This window comes from Telopea speciosissima, chromosome 1, assembly GCF_018873765.1.
Source record: "Telopea speciosissima isolate NSW1024214 ecotype Mountain lineage chromosome 1, Tspe_v1, whole genome shotgun sequence".
NCBI lineage: Eukaryota > Viridiplantae > Streptophyta > Magnoliopsida > Proteales > Proteaceae > Telopea > Telopea speciosissima.
Genome location: NC_057916.1, coordinates 83,190,064 through 83,209,596, shown reverse-complemented (window position 1 = coordinate 83,209,596; position 19,533 = coordinate 83,190,064). Strand labels below are relative to the sequence as shown.

General features: G+C 38.1%; 1 pseudogene; it reads right to left on the bottom strand.

Moving 5' to 3' along the window:
• Nucleotides 1-371: 371 nt before the first annotated feature.
• On the bottom strand, nucleotides 372-14,212 carry LOC122657440 (annotated as a pseudogene).
• Between the last annotated feature and the right edge of the window lie 5,321 nt (nucleotides 14,213-19,533).

The following is a 19,533-nucleotide window of genomic DNA, read 5'->3' as shown; positions in this document are numbered from 1 at the left end:
TGATATATAAGGGTTGTAAATTATGACAAACACCCACCGAAAGTGTGTGTGTGTGTGTGTGTGTGTGTGTGTGTTTTTGGCATTCTTAGGTTTGAGTTAGCCTTGCTGTTATCTTAACAAGCAAAGATTGAGATGGATAAGGCGCAATCCCAGGTATCTCCTTCATTTTGGTAACCAATGCTTCATCCACCAAAGTGAGCAAGGATACTATGAAAATTGATAATTGCAAGAATAAGAAATAATTGGTCTGCATGTCATGCTAGAGTTTTGAGAAATTTCAAACTTCTGCTTCATGCACCACCAAACACCAATATCTTGCCCATCATCTCGCCAAAATTTTCTCATCCATCAAACTACAACAATCTCTTGCCCATTAACAATCCAATTTTAAGAGGTTGTGATGAATGGTATAACAGGGAATGGAAGAAAAACTCCCCTGATTTCCTTTGAAAATCAATGAATGGTAGAATAATAGAAACACCCTACCTGTATAATATGCATTTCTGAGCGGAATCTAGATTCCTAATCCACCTAGGCTTGTTATTCCAAATCAATACATTGCTCATTTTGAACACAATAAACAGTATTAGAGTCTGCAACCTTAACAGCTTCATCCCCAAAACCATTACTTACAGATCCAAACTCTGATTCATCATCATCACTATCAATATTGTTTGGAGTCACACGGTTTTGATAACCACGGCGCCGGAGAAGAAATACGTTGAAGTAATAAGTCACCAAGTCTCTCCTCTTCTTGTTTGGGAAACATTTGAAAATTTCGTCCCAGAAACACTTGTCCAGAGATGGAGGATTTAATCTTACTATAGCCTTGAATCTATTTTCTTCTTCCACCATCCACGAAAGTGAAACCTCTTCACCCATACAATTAAATTTCCAACAGTAAAAATATGACCCTAGTTCAACCTTCAATCTCATCCTTTTCTCGGCAATGTGAAATCTAACACATTCGACTGAACCTGGAAGTCGGCAATCACATGAATCTTGTCTACCTTTTCCAATAGGATCTCTTTCAATGAACATATAATGTTCACCTGCTTTCAGTGGCCAAACTTGTGTGCCCAACCATTTAGAGTCACTTTCTGAAGGAACACCAGTCCAATCTGGCACTTCCGCTTGAAAAAATCGACCTACGCCAACGTGTTTTTGGAGATGAACATCACCAGGGACACCAATACCGTTGGCATGATTTTCCAGCACTGCAATGCGAGGAGTAAAGTTCATTTTCGGATAAGTTCGAGTGGCTGGGGCTGACTGGGAAGGGGTGCGTAAGAGAGAATTTTTCAGAGAGAGGATTCTCTGGCTGCATCTCAATCTTTCTGTTGTTGACTGATGACTGCCACCAATAGGATCCTCGTACATGGACGGATGCATCTTTTGCTTTTTCTGCAAGTTTAGAATGCAAATATTTACATAATGTTCAAGAGAAATAAAAACTATACATATACACACACATTCGAAGAGAATACTTGTCTCAAGGAAAATCAAGCATACTTGGTAAAAAATATATATTCCTCAAAAAGTTACCAAAGGAAATATTGATAAAATCATCTTGGAAAGTATTGTAAATCTTTGCCAGAGGAAGGCTGGATCAAAAAGTGACTACCACTTTAAGGCCCAAAACAGATTCATAAGACGTTGCTGGACAAATTGCATGAGCTCCCTCATAACCTTGAGCAGGCTGATTATCTTACAAACGATGATAAATGTTTGACTGATAAAGGTAAAACTAAGATTAAACAATGACTTGGTTGAGGTCGATGTGAACCAATACAAACTAGAACAAATACATGAACAAGTACAAAATTTAAAAAAGGAATAAGGCAAAAAATATCCAAGGGGCACAGTAACAGCAGTTTATTTTGCCTCGGAGGCTGATACTGATATGGGAAATCCACCATTTATCCGATAGGGGATCCCTATGGATTAGGCACAGCAAATAATAGCCATTGAATCTTCATTTAAACCTCAAGTCAGAGTGCTGTCAAGCTGAAAGAAGAAAGGAGGAAAAATGTGATCGCCATATATTTTGACAGCCACCTATGTTGCAGGAGTTCATTTAAATGAGTGCTACATCCCACACAATTTCTGTTCTGGATTTCCCCTCATTCGTGGTTTCTTCAACACATAAATTAAATTAAAATAAAGTATAAAGATTAAAAAGAAAGTGAAAGTTTTTAATACGAAACCATTATGTTGGAATATGTAATCCAGAGTACCGTGGGGGTATTCTGGTCCTTTTGGGCTTGCGTAGTTATTAAGTTATTAGGATTAGATTGCTGCTCTTATTGAGTCAGCTAGTTAGGGGTATTTTTGTCTATTTATGTCCCTTTGTAATATTTCCCTCTATTTATAATAGAGGGGCATACCTATCAATAAAATCAAGCTATTCCATTCTCCCTTTCTAACTTACGGTTCTGCTAACCCATTACATGGCAAATATAACATTAGATCTATATGTTCTCAAGTCCCTAGACATAAGATACATCCCATTTTATATACACATTAAATGCTCCATTAGAACCCTCATTACATAACACGGTCATTTGGAAATAAAATAAAGACACAGAGAAAAGAGCATTTGGCACCAGATTCCTTTTTCTTTTTCTGAAATATTGTATATGTTGCTATCTCCAAGGTTTAAATTATGGGTATCATATCGGAAAGGTGATTTTAAGAGACGTATCGTATCGGAGAGACCCAAGATACACTAAAGATACACATGGAAATGTTGAGGATACATGTGAAATACAGTTTTGAAGCATAAAACACTATAAATAAGTAATATGTAAAAAAAAAATATCATGTATAAAGAGGAGAATAAGGTACGGCGAGACAAGTGCATTCAATTGATTATGTATAAAGGATGAAGTTTCTTACATGTACTAAAAGAAAAAAAAAATGTCATTTTCAGTTTGGGAAAGATTTAGGGTTTGGATACACACCTCATTGCACAAAATAAATAAATAAATAAAACCTAAGTTTGATGCAATCATTCAGTTACTTTTTCAATAATCTAGTGATCCATTGCTAAAAAAAGCAACACTAAAAATCAATATTTGAGCAAAAAATTCAAAAGTTTCGATAGAAAATTGTTCTTGCACAAATCTGGTTTTGATCCTTGGTTGCAGGTTGTTTAATCACCAAATGATGATGAAATCAACACTACTGGAGTTACTTTTGCCAGTAGAAACAAGGAATCAAGATGATTTTGCCGAAACAAACTGATTACAACGCCTTACAGGAGCGCTTGGTAAGTGTTTTGAGTCATTGATCGAGTTATATAGTTTATAAGAGATGTCAAGTGTATGAATAACTATCAATCATATAATGTCATGTATCGACCCTATACAGTTGAAACTTTTTTTTTGTATTGTATCAGTGCCATATCATATCGATACCCTAAAAATAAGATAAGTATCGGTTAGTATCGGCAGATACACTAAGATACTTAAAACCTTGGCTATCTCAATAGAAAGGAGCATTTACGCAATGCTGTAGACTATGGCAAAACATATATGTTTTCATCGCACCACGGTGAGCCAAGGCAAGGCCAATGCACCATGGCGCCTGGTGCCTAGGCATTAGCGATGTCAAGGGGCCCAAGGCAGCAATATATTACAGGTATATTTGCCATATTCAAAATACTAGAGGCACCCGGCTGTCGAGGCAACACCTTGACAACTATGAATAGCAGAACAGTTGAATCAGAAGTTGAATAGGAAGCATGTGCCACATCCATTACAAAGAAATCCAAGGCATGGAGGCGAACATTGAATTCATCATCCATATAAAATGTGCAATGATAAAAGCTACATACACATGAAATATAAGTATAAATTTCCTGCATGGAAGAACTAGCACAAATTGTTTTATCCCATTCGCATATTAGTCCAACCTGAAGGGGACTAAAGGAACACAAAAAACACAAAGGAAATTCAACAAGACCTTTCATGACTCCCCATACCAAAAATGCCCTAACAATGTTAACAATGAAAAATCCGGAAACTTCAAAGATCTAAACCTAATGGATGATTTTTCTTTTGTCACATAGAATCCTTCTGTATGACCCAGAGAATATGGGGGTCAATTGAAGACATAGGTGGGCCTACTTTTAGTATTACTAATCAATGTTTTCATATCTAAGAGACACGAAATCAAATTGAAATCAACATACCTAGATTCAACGTTACAGGCCTAAGTGCATATTGGTTCAGTCACAAAAGTCTAGCACAAGAGATGATCAGATCTTCATTATCTCCCTCTTTACAAATTGAACCCAAGACGAAAGGGGGAGGGGGTTGCATCTCCATCAACCCTCTCTATGGCCGAAATATTTCGGTTTCAACCTGAACCGGCACGAAACATCAAGCGACTCACTAGGCATTCAGGATTTAGACCGAAACTTCCAAGTTTCAGTCGAATCTTGAGTAGAGTTGGTCGTGCCGTTTCGTTTCAAAGAAATGTGACCACGTGATATAAATACATAAAGTCGATCGAAACATTCAGTGTTTCGATCAACTTATACTGAAGGTTCGACAGATTTCGTGTGAAACCTGCTATCAAGGCTAAACACCTCAATTTGAAGTGGAATTTGGGCATCCCAATTCCAATTCTTGGTGGAACTAATTGTTAGAATCTTGTACAAGTCATCTACAATTAAGATTTGGTGGATTTGAGGGAGATTGGTTGAAGATTCATAGTTTCATATAATACCCTATGAAGGTGCAGACAAGAGGAAATAGAGTATTACCCTACAACTAAGATTGGGCTAATGAGGTGCAGAAGGCCATGGCAACCCTCAGGGAGAGAGGGATAAAGAGGAAATTGAACAAGAGGAAGGCAAGGGAAGAGTTTGATATACAATACTGGAGAGACAGAAAAAGGCAGGAGGAGGGTTCTTAGACTCTGATTTTGACCAGGCAGAGGAGGAGCCGGAGCCTATCTGATTCACAGGTGAGACTCAATTTGATCATGCTACCCAGGATGCTGACCATGGTGCAGTGCCCCCACACGTGCATGTTATACCAGAGGCCTGCGTTGCAGGTTCAGATAAGATGAGGAGCATAACGACGTTGACATGGAGATAGATGTTTCTTCCGTGTCTGTCACACTTAGAGGGCTCAGTCTTGATGGTAGTAGTGGGTTCAGGCAACCGGGACCATGGCGTGCACCATTATTTCCCATAGACACATCCAGTTTCAGGTATGGTGGGTATGGTGGGCAAGGCTCGTCATCTTCTTCATTCTGCATTACTCATGGTGATCAATCACAGACTGTGCTGTGGCATCATTCGTCGATAGCATCTTCTCCTTCCCAGGTCCCAATGGCCCTATCAGTCCGGTCCACTGAGCAACTACAATGGAGGAACGTCTGTATTGAAGGTTGGGGTACCTATATGTGGATGATGAGACATATCAGGCTATTCTGATGGACATCTTCCCAATAATTTCCTATTCATGTCTTCGGTGATCTGTGGTATTGACATATAGTAAGAGACCAGGAGGAAGGCAGAGTACTTTGCTTATTCCACCTTTGGGCTTTGGTTTGAACTTGTGAAGTCAGTGACTATACACTTGCACCTTTGATGTAATATTCTGACATTTAATATATTTAATGCTTTTCTCCATTCATCACTTGCAATTTCTTATTTAACTAATTTCTTTCTATTTGGTATGTCATAGTACCAAATTAAGTGTAACATAGATTATCTTTCAGAAATAAAAGGCAAGATCCAATGTACATTACCAACCTAGGGTATGAAACCAAACTAACAATTTGAGTGTGTTTATCAACAATCTACAGGTTCCATGTGTTTAGGGATGCTTAATCAGGGTCTCTGCTAAGTTTCAGCCCAAAATATGGCCATTTGACCACCGAAATGGTCAAACAAATCCACCAACCAACCCCTGCAGAATTTCAACCAGAAGTCAGTCGAAACCTAAAATAATTCAGTTTCACCCAGGTTGACACCAACTTCTTGAACCTTGGTGGACAAATGATATGTCAATTCCGACCATTGGATAGAGAGGCCATGGTCTAGATTAGCCACGTGTCAAATTTTAGAGTCTAATTCAATCAAATACCCCCTTTTGTATTGGCACACATCCCGTGTATGTCCATGTATGTATACCAGTACGCAATACTCTAGACAATAATGTGTACTCTCCCAACTGTGAGCGGGAACAGATGGTTAAGATTAAAAAAAATGTAAAAATAGATGGCTTAGATTTATCTTGTGATTTTTGGAAACATTATTATTATTATTTGGGTTTTTGGGATGGAGGAGGAGGTGTGGTTATTACATACTTTAAGATTGTCAGCCGTCATGAGCCTTGGCGCAACGGTTAAGTTGCACTATTGCAACCTGTTGGTTGCGGGTTCAAAACTTGGAGACAGCCTCTTCTGCGAAGCAGGGGGTAAAACTGCGTACATTTGCCCCTCCTAGACCCTGCAGTAACCGGAGCCTTGTGCACTGGGACTCTTTTTTTTTTATAAGACCGTCAGCCCTCGATAGTTCTAGCCTTGGTTTCTCTACCACTCCTGTCCCAACAGCCAACAAGTCACTAGCAAACAACATAAACCAAGGCATCACCACTTAGTGAGAAGCAGGCTAACTGATTCAAAAACAAGAATAACCCCTGATGTAAACCCATAGAAATCATTTCCACCATGTAATAATTACATTCCTATAATTCAAATAGAAACTTAATTTAAATCATGTGATATTAAAGGTAAATCCCTTTAGATAAGAACCCAATAGTTCTTGTTCACATCTCATGACTCACGATTTGAATCTCAAGTCTTATCAAATCCTATGAGTTGAGTTTCATGATCATCAAAACTACAACAGTGTTGTTTTCTCATTGAATGATGGTGCAAATATAATATGTGTAATTTAGTTCTTTTTTTTTCACATTTACATGACTCCTTTTCCCTCAAACATTCATCAGATTATCTTATAATTTTACTTGAAGCTTCTTCCAATTCAAAAACAACAGTATGGAGAATGTACCCTTTTTCTAATCTTTCACTAAATTGTAAGGAATTTCCCCAATTGAAAGCCAGTATGGTATTCTGATATACTTTTCTTAATCTTTAGTCCATCTCCCTCCCGCTTTTCCTTTTAATGTAACTCCATAAATCTCTCTCTTATCTAATTTTTTTTCTTCATGTTGAATAACTTAGCCAATATAATTGGGTTCCATCATGCATTTCTACACATCTAGTAGAATAAATATAGTCCAAAAGTTTTTGAGTCTACTAAGGATTTTCTTCTAATCTACTTCTACCAATAATGTAAGACAATTAGGGTTAATTTAGCCCCAAATAAAACCCACAAATTCAAAATAGCAGCTAGGGCAGAAATTAGAAAGTTAGGGTTTCAAACCAAACCAGCCTTTGGAATTCAAACCAACTTGGATCAAAGGGTGCTTGTATGGAGGAGAAGCACTGCTAAAAGTTTCACTCAATTTGGATGGCTGAGTTGGGAGATATGGCAGCAACACCAAATTAGAAGGTTTATAGAAAACTTTCATATCAGCACTGCACTTGGTCTCTAAGAAGGATCGATTGTAGGGCTGGGTATGAAGGAGCTTTGCTGCAATTTTGGTGAGATTTTGATGGACAGAAGTGAAGATATGAGAGCAGAATGAAAATAGAAGGTTTGTGAATAATGATTATGGAGCAATCCAGTCAATGGGATGGGCCAGACTTGGGATCGAGTGGGGTGGTTGATGGTGTGGTTCTATGTTCCAAAATCCAGCAGGTTTTGTTGGGGGTCTGTGGAGATATGCAGCTTTGCAGCAGGAACTCAAGTCCAGGAGCAGCAGCAGCCTTCACTCGAATGGAGGAGGCAGTAGCAGCAACAACCTTGGATTGTGGAGTTGTTTGCAGCCTTCAATTGAATCTTCACAGCACTAGTATTGATCACAGTGAAGCAGCAGCACACAGGGTTCGATTGTAAGAGAAAGAGAAGACAAAAGAGAAGGGGGTAGGGGGAATGACTCTCTCAGCCTGGGTCTCTCACCCACAGCTATCCCAGCTGTTGAAACAGGAAATTACTCCCATAATCGGTGGCAAGCTTGGTCAGAAAATTCTATTCTTCAAAATCTGTTTCTATTACAAGAGGGGCTGCCTATTTAATGGTATAGGTCAGCTTACAAAATTAGAAACTTAAGAAATAGTAACTTCTTAAAGAAATAGCAACTTCTAAAAATAGAAACTAGGATTTATAGTTCAACCAACATACAATGAACAAAATTAGAAACTAGTAAATATAGTAACTACTAAAGGATGCAATCATAAAAATAGAAATTAAGGTGCACCAATCCTAGTTGACTGGTCAAAGGAGAAGCTGTCAAAATCGTGGAGCATCTTTGGGCAGCTTCAAGAAATCCTGCTGGGCTGGCTTGAGCTGGTCCAGTTCTGGCCCAAAAAAGGACCTGGTTCGATGGTTCTTCTGCTTCTTCCTCTGACCAGAATCTACATCAACCAGTTTAGATTCCATTGATACCCTTGGTTAGGGGTGCACATGGGCTGGGCCTGGACCTAATGTTGTAATCCAAGCGCACCCATATATAAACTGATTCAGGTCCAAACTACTTCATTGGCTGGCCATGATCACCCCTAACACAGAAGTACCATCCCCCTACAGTCCAAGTTTACAATTTTCCATCTGCCAATTTCTTAGAACAGACTGAATAGTTCCACTTTATACTTTTATTAAATTCATTTTCTTTTCTAGTATTAGTAAATACCGTTTTACTATTTCTAGTGAATTATATTTAATATTGATATCCAATTCTAATTTTATTATTCATAAAAAGCTCAAAACAATTGTTTATAGTATTTTCTCGAATCCTTAAATTTTTATAAGTTGGTCTTTTAGAATTAGGAAAGTCGATGGTCAACAAAGGCAAGTCGTGGGGAACATGTAGTTCAGATTTTTTGGTTACGGAACAGAGCAATTAAATTGCCTGTGGGTGTACTTTTTGGTTGGTTCCAGTCATCCCTTTGCTATTTTCTGCAGTTTTGTCATCATCAATGATACTTTGCTGTTGTGTCTGTTTTCTTACTGCCATTTTACAATTCCTTTTAACTTCTGGGTTAATTAACCATATCTTAAGTTGCAGGTAATTTAAAAGATCTATTGGGTTTTTTATACAGGAAAATCACATAAATGGGTTTATTTTATAGTGAATAAGCCTTGAGTTGGGTTACATATGTGTTCGTGTTGGGGCTTTGATCGAAGGGGTTTACTTTGATTAGCCACTTTAATGGGAATAGAACACGGGTAGAAGCTAGAAGTACGAGATTAGTTTAGTCCCAATTTGCGGAGTTATTTGAGTCCTTTTTATGCTGAAAGTTAGTTGTCAAGTCCTAGAACCTTTAGAAATTGAATCCAAACTTAAGTCCAAGTCTATGTCCTGTTTTTCAAGTCCTAGTTTGAGTAGGAATGCCAAATACTAATCTGTTTTGGCTAATTCCAAGTAGCAGTTTGAATTCCAAATCAGTTTAGGATTGTTCAAGGGTCCAATAATGAAATTTATATTCAAATGTAGAAGACTATGGCCTCACCCACGAGTCCTCTAGAATTTTATGAATAAAATTTGGAAAAAGTTTTCATGTATGGCCGTGCATGTGCACGACCGGCATAAAATGTAGTCAGATTGGCATAAATCCCAATCTGAAATGATATAAACACCCCTGCCCCCCCCCCCATTTGACGGAGTCAATGGGAGTTCTCTAGAATTTTATGAATAAAATTTGGAAAAAGTTTTCATGTACGGCCGTGCATGTGCATGACTGGCATTAAATGCAGTCAGATTGGCATAAATCCCAATCCGAAATGATATAAACACCCCTGCCCCCCCCCCCCCTATTTGACGCAGTCAATGTGAGAATCTCCCACGTACGAATACCTTCCCCCCCCCATAATATTTTTCATTTTTTTTTAACTCTTTTACTGTAGATTGAGTACTTTTCTGACTGGATTCTCGGGTTCAACTTGGTTGATTCCAAGGAGGTTTCAGGTGGATTCCTGCCTGTCTATTTTGTTCTATTCTTCTATTTTCATTATCCGACTAAACAGCACTAGGAGTAGTTTGCACAGATCAATCTAAAGCTCTATTTTCAGAGATATTTTGCAGACCAGTTATGCTGGTTCATATTGGCACTCGACCATAAAATCAGTTTCTGACTGGAAGTACACTAGCTTCTACATTGTTCATGCACAATTATATTCTCTTGATCAGATCCTTCAATTCTTTCAAGAAATCAGGCCATCTAAATCAGCCATCTCTAACCCCAACAAAAAATTATGGAAGAAAGAGCACTATCCAGTTGAGTGCAGCGCGCAGGCCCTGCACCCAGCCAGACACAGGGCTTTGTGAAATTACCGCCACACCCTAATGGAAAAGTGGAAATTCCTGAAGGTGCGGCAGTCATTTCGCACGACCCTGTGTCTGGGGACAGGGACCGCGCACCGCACACCACCAGATAGCGTTCTCTTTCCCAAAAATTATATTTTCTTTTCACTGGTCCCATATATTCTCCCCTAAAACTGCATTTTTCAACTTTTACAAGAAGTGAATATGATTTTCCGCAAATATCTTTTATCTCAATTTTTTTTATCTTCTCTGGGTTAAAATTATATTCCAATCTTTATTTTATTCTGCCTACTGTTTTGTGCTCCACCAAACTCTCTAAAGGGTGTGATTTTATGTCAAAAATAGTAGATATAAGCTTAATTTGAGTAGGTACCCTATATCCTAGGTCCATCATCTGCTTGACCATCAAAAATCAACTGAGTAAATTTACTAAACCGGCCTTTGATCAATTCACGCAAATTCCACAGAACAACCATCTAGTGTGTACGGCCTTTGAATATTCCCTTTAGTGATTCATATTAGAATATTCACTTTATCGATTCATATGAGCCCTTTTTACAGAGAAGTGGCATACATGTGATCAAACCTTTAGTTTCGTAATAAAAATCCTTACCACTCCCCCAGAAGGAGAAGAAGAATCAGGGGGGGGGGTCAAGAATATACTAGTGGATCCTCCAATGACACAAATACGAGTCTGAAAGAACACTAATATGGTTTCTTTGCTAGAGTAACATTACAATGTTCATTCCATAAGACAGTTAATTGAAAGAATTACCTTGACATTTTATTTTATCCACTAAAAAAGAGTCCTTGCCTAACACCGTTTTCCTTTATCATAGGGGGGGGTGTATCTAGAAATTTTATTATATAGATGACAGGTAAGACATTAAATTATCTCATCTCTTATCACATGAATTATTAGTTAGTGATTCCAAAACCTAGTTATCCTCAAGTATATAATATTAGGTATTAATAAAGGATTTCAGGCTACATTATGTTCAGAATTTGCACTAAATTTGCACAGGAAAAAATGGATTCCTTGGCTATCTGGGATGGTCAACTAGATTTTGAAGACCCTGAAGCCGTCAAACAATTGGAGTAGTGTCAACTCAACTCAGCTTTATCCCAACTAAATGGGGTTGGCTACATGGATCCTTTTTCTCCAATCAGCTCTATTCAAAGCCATACAATTGGATAAGTGCCACATTAACTAAATCAACAATCATGATATCAATTTTCTGAGTCAAAATATGAAACTTCGATGGCGTACAGCCTTTGCTGAGATAGGAGAAGGATAAACTAAAAAGGTGGGACAGATGAGGCAAGGTTGAGCTGGATTACAAGATACTGCAGTGAGAGGTTCCTTGCTACCACCAAAATGAAAATCCTGGACAGCTGAAAATAAGATGCTCATAGCATGGAACTAAATCTTGGTCACAACTGACCGAAATCTCCGAGTTGTTTCGGTTTCAGGCTTGGCCAAAATGAAAGCCAAGGTCGAAACCCAGTGTCGAAACCTCGAAACAAGATCCAGCACATCTCGGTTTCGGGCCTGACCTAAACCAAGTCTGAAACCGAGATCCTGATCCTTGGCTGATAGGCTTCGGGGGAAGACAAGCACAACAGGGACCAGGGAGGGAAATCAGAGCTGCAACATGGTAATTATGCCTGCCCAAGAAAATGCCTCCCAATTGCACCATTAAGGATCCATGCCTAATCCTTCCCATAATGAAATATCATACATGACAGTATGCCACATCAGTTGCAGAGTGTCAATTAGATAAACTAATTAATCTCACTACCAGTAATTCAGTATATGATTACTTGACAATGCTTTTGGTGGGAAGTCAAGAAAGCTCTCTTAGCCCTCTCATAAGTGGAAAACCTTAGGGCCAAAGGAGTTGACAGCTAGAGGCAAAAGCAGCATGGCCAAGTCTATTTCCAAGAGTTTAACAATGATCATCTTCAGCTGTCACCTATCCTATCTTTTTCTACACCCATGACGTATGTGCTGACCACCATGAGCTTTGTCATGCCACGTGTCAATGGCTGTCATGCAGCTTCTGCTAATAGGGTTATCTAGTTGGAGGCTTGGAGCTTAAGCTTATGCTTATGCTAATTGATCCCAGAGTTCCTCTCTTGGTATGCTAATAAAGGCAGACCAGGCTCTGCCAGTGCTGCTGTGACATGGGGCTAACTGATCATGAGCCACAAAAACCACTCATGGACCTATGGTAAGGCTTTGGTTAAGTGAAATGCTTTACTAAGAGGCAAAAAAGGTCAATGATCATATGTATGGCAGTGAAAATAGTTGAAGACGCATATGCAATATGAAAAAATTGCTCCACAAGGTAATGAAATGGTAAAAAACAGAACTTGTCAAGTCATATACAACATGCATGCATATTGTGGATAGTCGAAATCCTTATAAGTCATATAGTGATGCAAGTATGCAACTAAGAATCCTGAGTGGATGCCCATAAAAACGTCCTGCACATGACGCTGCAGCGGCAGGAGAAAGCAATTAAAGCAGAGTGCATACCATCCAAATTCTTTTAAGTTTTAATTTGAAACATAGGAGAGAAAATCAAATACCATATACATAACACAAAATACTAGATTACAACGTCAATAATGAATGGGGGGTGAGTATAGCTGAACTACATGCTTTAAGGAGCCAAACGTGCAGTAAAGGAAAAAAGAAAGACCAACAACAAACATATACCTAGACCATTTTTTTATTACAATATATACCTGGAAGATGGACTGAGCAGCAGTTGAGCAAATTTGCCACTTCAACAGCGCTTCTCTGGCCAACAAAGCCTGCAACCAGAATTCGTTACCTTTGTGAGATTTCCACTTAGACCGTTCAGGTATTGTTCCAACTGCAGGATCACAAGGACTTTTCGCAGCCTCAAAAACCCAATTCAGCATTTCAGAAAATAAACACTCTCGCTTTTCTCTTTCTCTTGCGAGAGAAAATATCTTCACTAACATCACAAGAATCCAATATCAATACTTCATCATCATCGTCCACATTATTTTTGCCACCATTAACTTGCATCGCATTATGCACGTCATGCATGTAATCTGAGTCTAGAGTAGCTGGCAAGAGAAGCACGTTCTTCACTGAATCCAATTGAACGCGTCCGCCGTCTATCTTCATTTGATCTGACAGTTCAGATAGCATAACTTGAAATTCAGTCCGTAGCTCCGCGGGTAACACACCCAGGTTCCCACCACTGCCCGACAAAACTTCTCTTGCTCGCTTATCTTTCAATATTCTCTGCAACCATCGATCCAACGTACCCAAATAATTCACGTAAACAAGTTTCAGAGACGAAGCCAATCTCGAACCGAAGCCGGATTCTTCTGCCACCGAAGCCCACAGTCCATTCTTGCACACGCAATCGTATCCTCCCTTACGTCTCACGACCCAGAAGAGTTTAAACAAATCGACACACCGTGCATCTCCAAGCATTGCAGGTAGGGACCGAAGTTCTTCTCCCACAGAGATCTCTTTGAGAAAAACAGGAAGAATTTGATCAAAGAAGCACCGCACCTTATCTTTGCAACCAGAAAGACTTTCTTTCACAGAATTATCGAGATCAAAGCAGAAGATATTGGTCTGAAGATTGCCAAGGATTTCGACGCACTTTAGAACTGACCCATCAGCCAAAATCGACCATCCTGCCATGGATTTCGAATTCAAACCCTAAACAAACGGAGAATTCGTTCTTCACTTGTGTTTTTTCTTTGAATGTTTGAAATGAACGAACAAAGAACAGTACAAAAAAGCATTTCCCAAAAAAAATAAAAATAAATAAAAAAGAAAGGGGAAAGAAAATGAAAGATACTGAATTAAATCAATCTAGGCATCTGAGGGAGATGATGATTTGGCGGGAACCCGATGATCTAGGGCACAGGAGCTGCTCTGGCCAACCTCAGTACCCCCCTTTGTTTTTTTTTTGTCCCGCGCTTTCTTTCACTCACTAGACTCGCAATTACATACACTAGTGAGACACGCTCTCTGTCTCGGTGACTCCTGAGTCCTGAATGAACTGACCCTCTCTCGCAATTGCTTTTATGTTTGGGGGTTTCACCACAAAAAAAAAAATATATATATATATATATATATGTTAGGGGGTTGAATACTTGAACCGAAAGAACAAGTGGGGTTTGTTAATGCCTTATTGGTATGGTTCTCAGATTATTAAACTCAGAATCGGGGTTCGAATCGGGTTTAGTTGATTTCAATTTAAGTTGGGCTTGGTCAGAATTCGATCGATACCCTAGAAACCCAGCATGGATCAGTCACTCTAGATTAATCAAAATGGGGATTGGTCTTGGCTGATTTCGATTGTGAAGGGAAAAAGAATAAGTGGGATTTGTTAATAGTATGGTTCCAAGATTATTAAACTCGGAATTGGAATTCGGATCAGGTTTAGTTGATCAATTTAAGTTGGAATTGATCAGAATCGATCAAAACCCTAGAACCCAACATGGATCAGTCACTCTAGATTAATCAAAATCAGGATTGGTCGCAGCTGATTTCGATTGTGAAGAGGAAAAGAACAACTAGGTTTGTTAATGGTATGGTTCCAAGATTATTAAACTCAGAATTGGGGTCCGGGTCAGGTTTAGTTGATTTCAATTTAAGTTGGAATTGACTAGAATCGGTCGAAACCCAAGAAACCCAGCATGGATCAATCACTCCGGATTAATCAAAATCAGGATTGGTGGTTGCTGATTTCGACTGCGAAGGGGAAAAAAAAAACAAGTGGGGTCAGTTAATGATATGGTTTCAAGATTATTAAACTCATAATTAGAGTCAGGATCGGGTTTAGTTGATTTCAATTTGAGCTGGAATTGACCAAAATCAATCGAAACCCAACATGGTTCGATCCCTTCGGATTAATCAAAATCGAGATTGGTCGCAGCCGATTTCGATTGTACTTGGATCCCGATGCTTCTTTGAGAGAAAGGCTGCGGTGCTTTTTTGATCAAATTCTTACTACTTTTCACGGGTTGATCCGTAGAACAAAAACTTGCTGAGCATCACTCTTTTCTGTTGATGTCAGGGATGGCCTGGTTCTTTGGTTTCCTTCACAGTTCAAGTAAATGAATCAGAATCAGCTGAATCCTTCACCGAGAATTGGAATCAGATCTCGACCAAATCGGTAGACTCGACCGATTCAATTCCAGATCTTAATTCTTAATTTCTTACACGAGATAGATACAGATCGATAGACGACAGACGTACCTGCAATCGAGGGTTAGTCTCCTTGGCAAGGTTTTCTTTGAGAGACGTACCTGCAATTCTTAATGTCTTGCGGTTTTCTTTCTTTTTGCAAGATTTGAAATTTCTTCTTGGAACTTGAGGAGCACAACGTGAATGAGAGAAAGGAAAAGTTGGTGGAGCCGAATGGGAAACAGCAGGGGTTTGTTGTTGGTATGGTTCCAAGACTAATAAACTCAGAATCGGGTCCCGATCGGGTTTAGTTGATTTTAATTTAAAGCTGTGCTTGATATGTATTCTGGGTCGATTTCATATTCTTTGATCTAAGACAATAAGTTGAAATTGATTGGAATCGATTGAAACCCTAAAACTTGATCACTCCGGATAAATCAAAATTCTTATTTTGATTGTGAAGAAGAAAAAAACAAGTTGGGTTTGTTAATGAGATGGTTCCAAGATTTTTAAACTCAATCCGGAACTGGTTTAGTTGATCTCAATTTAAGTTGAAATTGGTTGTAATCGGTTGAACCTTTAGAACCCCAACATGGATCGGTCACTCAAGATTAATCAAAATTGAGATTGGTCGATTTTGATTGTAAAAGAACAAGTGGGATTTGTTAATGGTATAATTTCAAGATTATTAAACTCAGAGTCGAGGTACGGATCGGGTTTAGTTGATTTCAATTTAAGTTGGGATTGGGTGGAATCGATCAAAACCCTAGAAACTAAGAAACACAACATGGATCAATCACACTAGAATCCAACAAAAAGAAAAAAAATACGAATATGTATGGCAATCAAATGAGTACGGATACATATGAAAATCAAACGAGTATGAATACATACAACAATTAAACAAATTAGACCACAATAATACTGTTAAAAAATCCGGCATAATAAAACGTGTATGTTAATAATACGGTACACATTTAATATGTGTTTAATACAATCACTATATAAACAAAAATATGGGCATATATTCACTATATAACAGTCATTCATCACCTAATAAACAAAATAGTAGTATATAGACAATGATTTTATCAAAAAGAAACCTCAACTAAAATAAACACAATATAATAGATCTGATTTGCTTGGATTAAATGGTATTCTATTAATCATGGTTCTGCCCTAATAAACTCCAAGATCATGGAAGTTTTTATTTAGTTTAAATTTTCTATTCTAAGTTTTCCTACTTGAAACTCATTGTTGGAAAATTGGATTTTGACTGAAACGAGTTGCCCGAGTCAAGTCAAATTTTTGGAAAACTTGATCAAGAGCATGTAGACTAGGTCAAGGAAAAAAAATGGTGAAACTATATCATAAATTGTCCGAGTCAAATAAGATTCAATATTTTTACCTGAATCATGACAAACTCGATGAGTGTAGTCGGTGTTTTTTAAAAACCATAAAGACGATTCACTTAGAAACTAAGTTGAGTAAAATAGTAAATCCATATTCTAAAGTAATAAGAAACCCTCACCTCCTTGACTCCCTTATCTTGTTCAATGGTCTGAACTCAAAATGCAATGATCCTTGATTTCCTTGGTTTTTTTTCTTGATTTTTTCACATTTTTCTGATTTTTACTAATTCATACATATTTATTTATTGCATTCAAAAATTAAAAAACGTGACTCGTTTTTACCAGGTTTAATAAGGTTGAGTTACCAGGTTTTTTTGAAAGACAGAATTTGAAAAGCTGATTTTCCAATCCTAATTCAACTCCGACTCTTAAATCTCTCCTTGTTTTTTAGGGTAATTTACACATACCACCTCTGAGGTTTGATGAAAGGATAATTTTACCCCTCCGTTTTGAAAAATTCTACGTACCCCCCGAGGTTTGCAAACAGTTACAAATAAGCCAATTCTGTCAGTTCATGACTAACAATAGTAAAAATAAGAGGTAATCTGATGGAATTGCCTTTGCAAAAAAAGAAGAAAAAAAAACCTACAATTCATGCACAAAGGGATAGATTTTTTTATTAATTTTTTTTAATTAAAAAACAAAGGGATAGATGACTTATATAGTAGACTTTGAAAAGGGGTTTCTTTCAAGTATAGTAGGCTACAACGAGACAAAAGCCTGTAATTTAATTTGTAATGTCATAAATATCCTTATTTTATAATAGAAACCTAACTAAACATAAGGGATAGATGTGTCCATTTTTTATTTTTTTTGAATTACTAATTTTAGAGAAAAAAAACGATATTAAGGTTAATTATGTAAATTCCCAATCTAAGCAATTGTTTCCCTTCTTCCTCGTGGTCAGAGACGCAGTAGGAGAATTTATGGGAACCTATTGAAAAACAAATGAGAGAGCCCTGATTTATGCCCATTAACCCCGTCGTCTCGGAGCCTCCTTCGCTGATGGAATTGAAGCCCGAGTCCATACAGCCGGAGCAGCAGAGCTCTGTTAGAAAATCTTGGGGTTTTTATAAAATCCTAAACGAATTTCATACAGAAAACTAGAACACGATTGAACAATGAATACGGTAGAAACGATGTGTACCTTATACCTAGGTATGTTGAAAGAGACCTCATAGAGTTTTCCCACGATGAATATGAATAAAACCTCGGTTTGGATCTTTCACAGTCTTCTTCTCCCACTTGCAATTCTTAAATTCTTGATGGAAAGAACAAAGAACAGAGAATGAAATCAAAAGACTACAAGGATTCTAGCAATGTATTTATAATACAAAACCCTAATTCTTGTCTACCCCAACAATGAAAAGGACTATAATACCCCCAATAACCTTAAAGTGGTCTCAACCATGGTTTTTAATCTCGGATCGGATCGACTGACATTGGCCGGATTGGATCGGTACCGGTTGATCCCGAGATTAGACCGATACGATAAGGTTTTATAGAATCGTTCCCTGAATCGGCCAATCTGATCCGATACTTGCCATTTTTTGGGGTTTTAAAATTCATATGTTTTTTTGGTCCCGAACCTTTCAAGTTGTGATTCATAGATTTGGGGTTTCAAATCCATGAGAAAAAGGGGGAATCTTACCGTTTTACTAGGGAATCGATTAAGGGAATATTTCATTCCAGTTAAACATTGATCTGCTTAACATGGTTAGGGTTTCAAAACCCAAGTTCTGAGTCTTTCATGCTGTTATTTAGAGATTTAGCCTCAAATATGCGAGTGAAAAGTGGGGGATCTTACAGTTTTATACTAGGAATCTATTATGAGAAGATTTCATTCCTTGAAAACATTGATTCGATCCCATTAAACGTGGAGTTTTTTAAATAATGACGGTGGTGGGTGAGGTTGAGGAAGTGGAAAAGATAAGTCCAACCTAAAAAATAGGATTAGGAAGTGATTACCGTTTTTAAGCCTTTTTTTTTTATTTTTTAATATTTTTATGACTGATACAACAATTGTTCCGATAAACCTGGATTTTAATAATTTTTAGTCGATCTAAGATGATTGACGGATCCAGATCAGTATTAGTCCTGAGTCTTGACCCATCCCAAGATTAGGAACCTTGGTCCCAACCCTGGTTTATGCCAATAGGTGGGGTATAATTAATTAAGCCCACAAAACCTAACACTCTCAATACAGAATTTGGTGTAGGGATGTCTTTGGTTCTATTCATTCATATCATCTGATGGAAGAGCAGGGATTGAAGAATAGGAAGCGGAGTGGGTCGAAGGTGGAGAGCAACTTGAGGCTTCCTTGCATTGGATCCTGGACGGACGTTTATGGTGTCAATAACCATGGAAACCTTTTTAGGGGTATTCCTAGGGGTGTCAATTGGTCTGATTCTGGACTATCGGTCCAATTCCTTAAAGTTCCGGCACTAAGGGTTCAGGACCAGAATTAGACCAATAAGCTAATAGATTCTAAACCTGAGATCCAAGACCATTAGCTAATGGG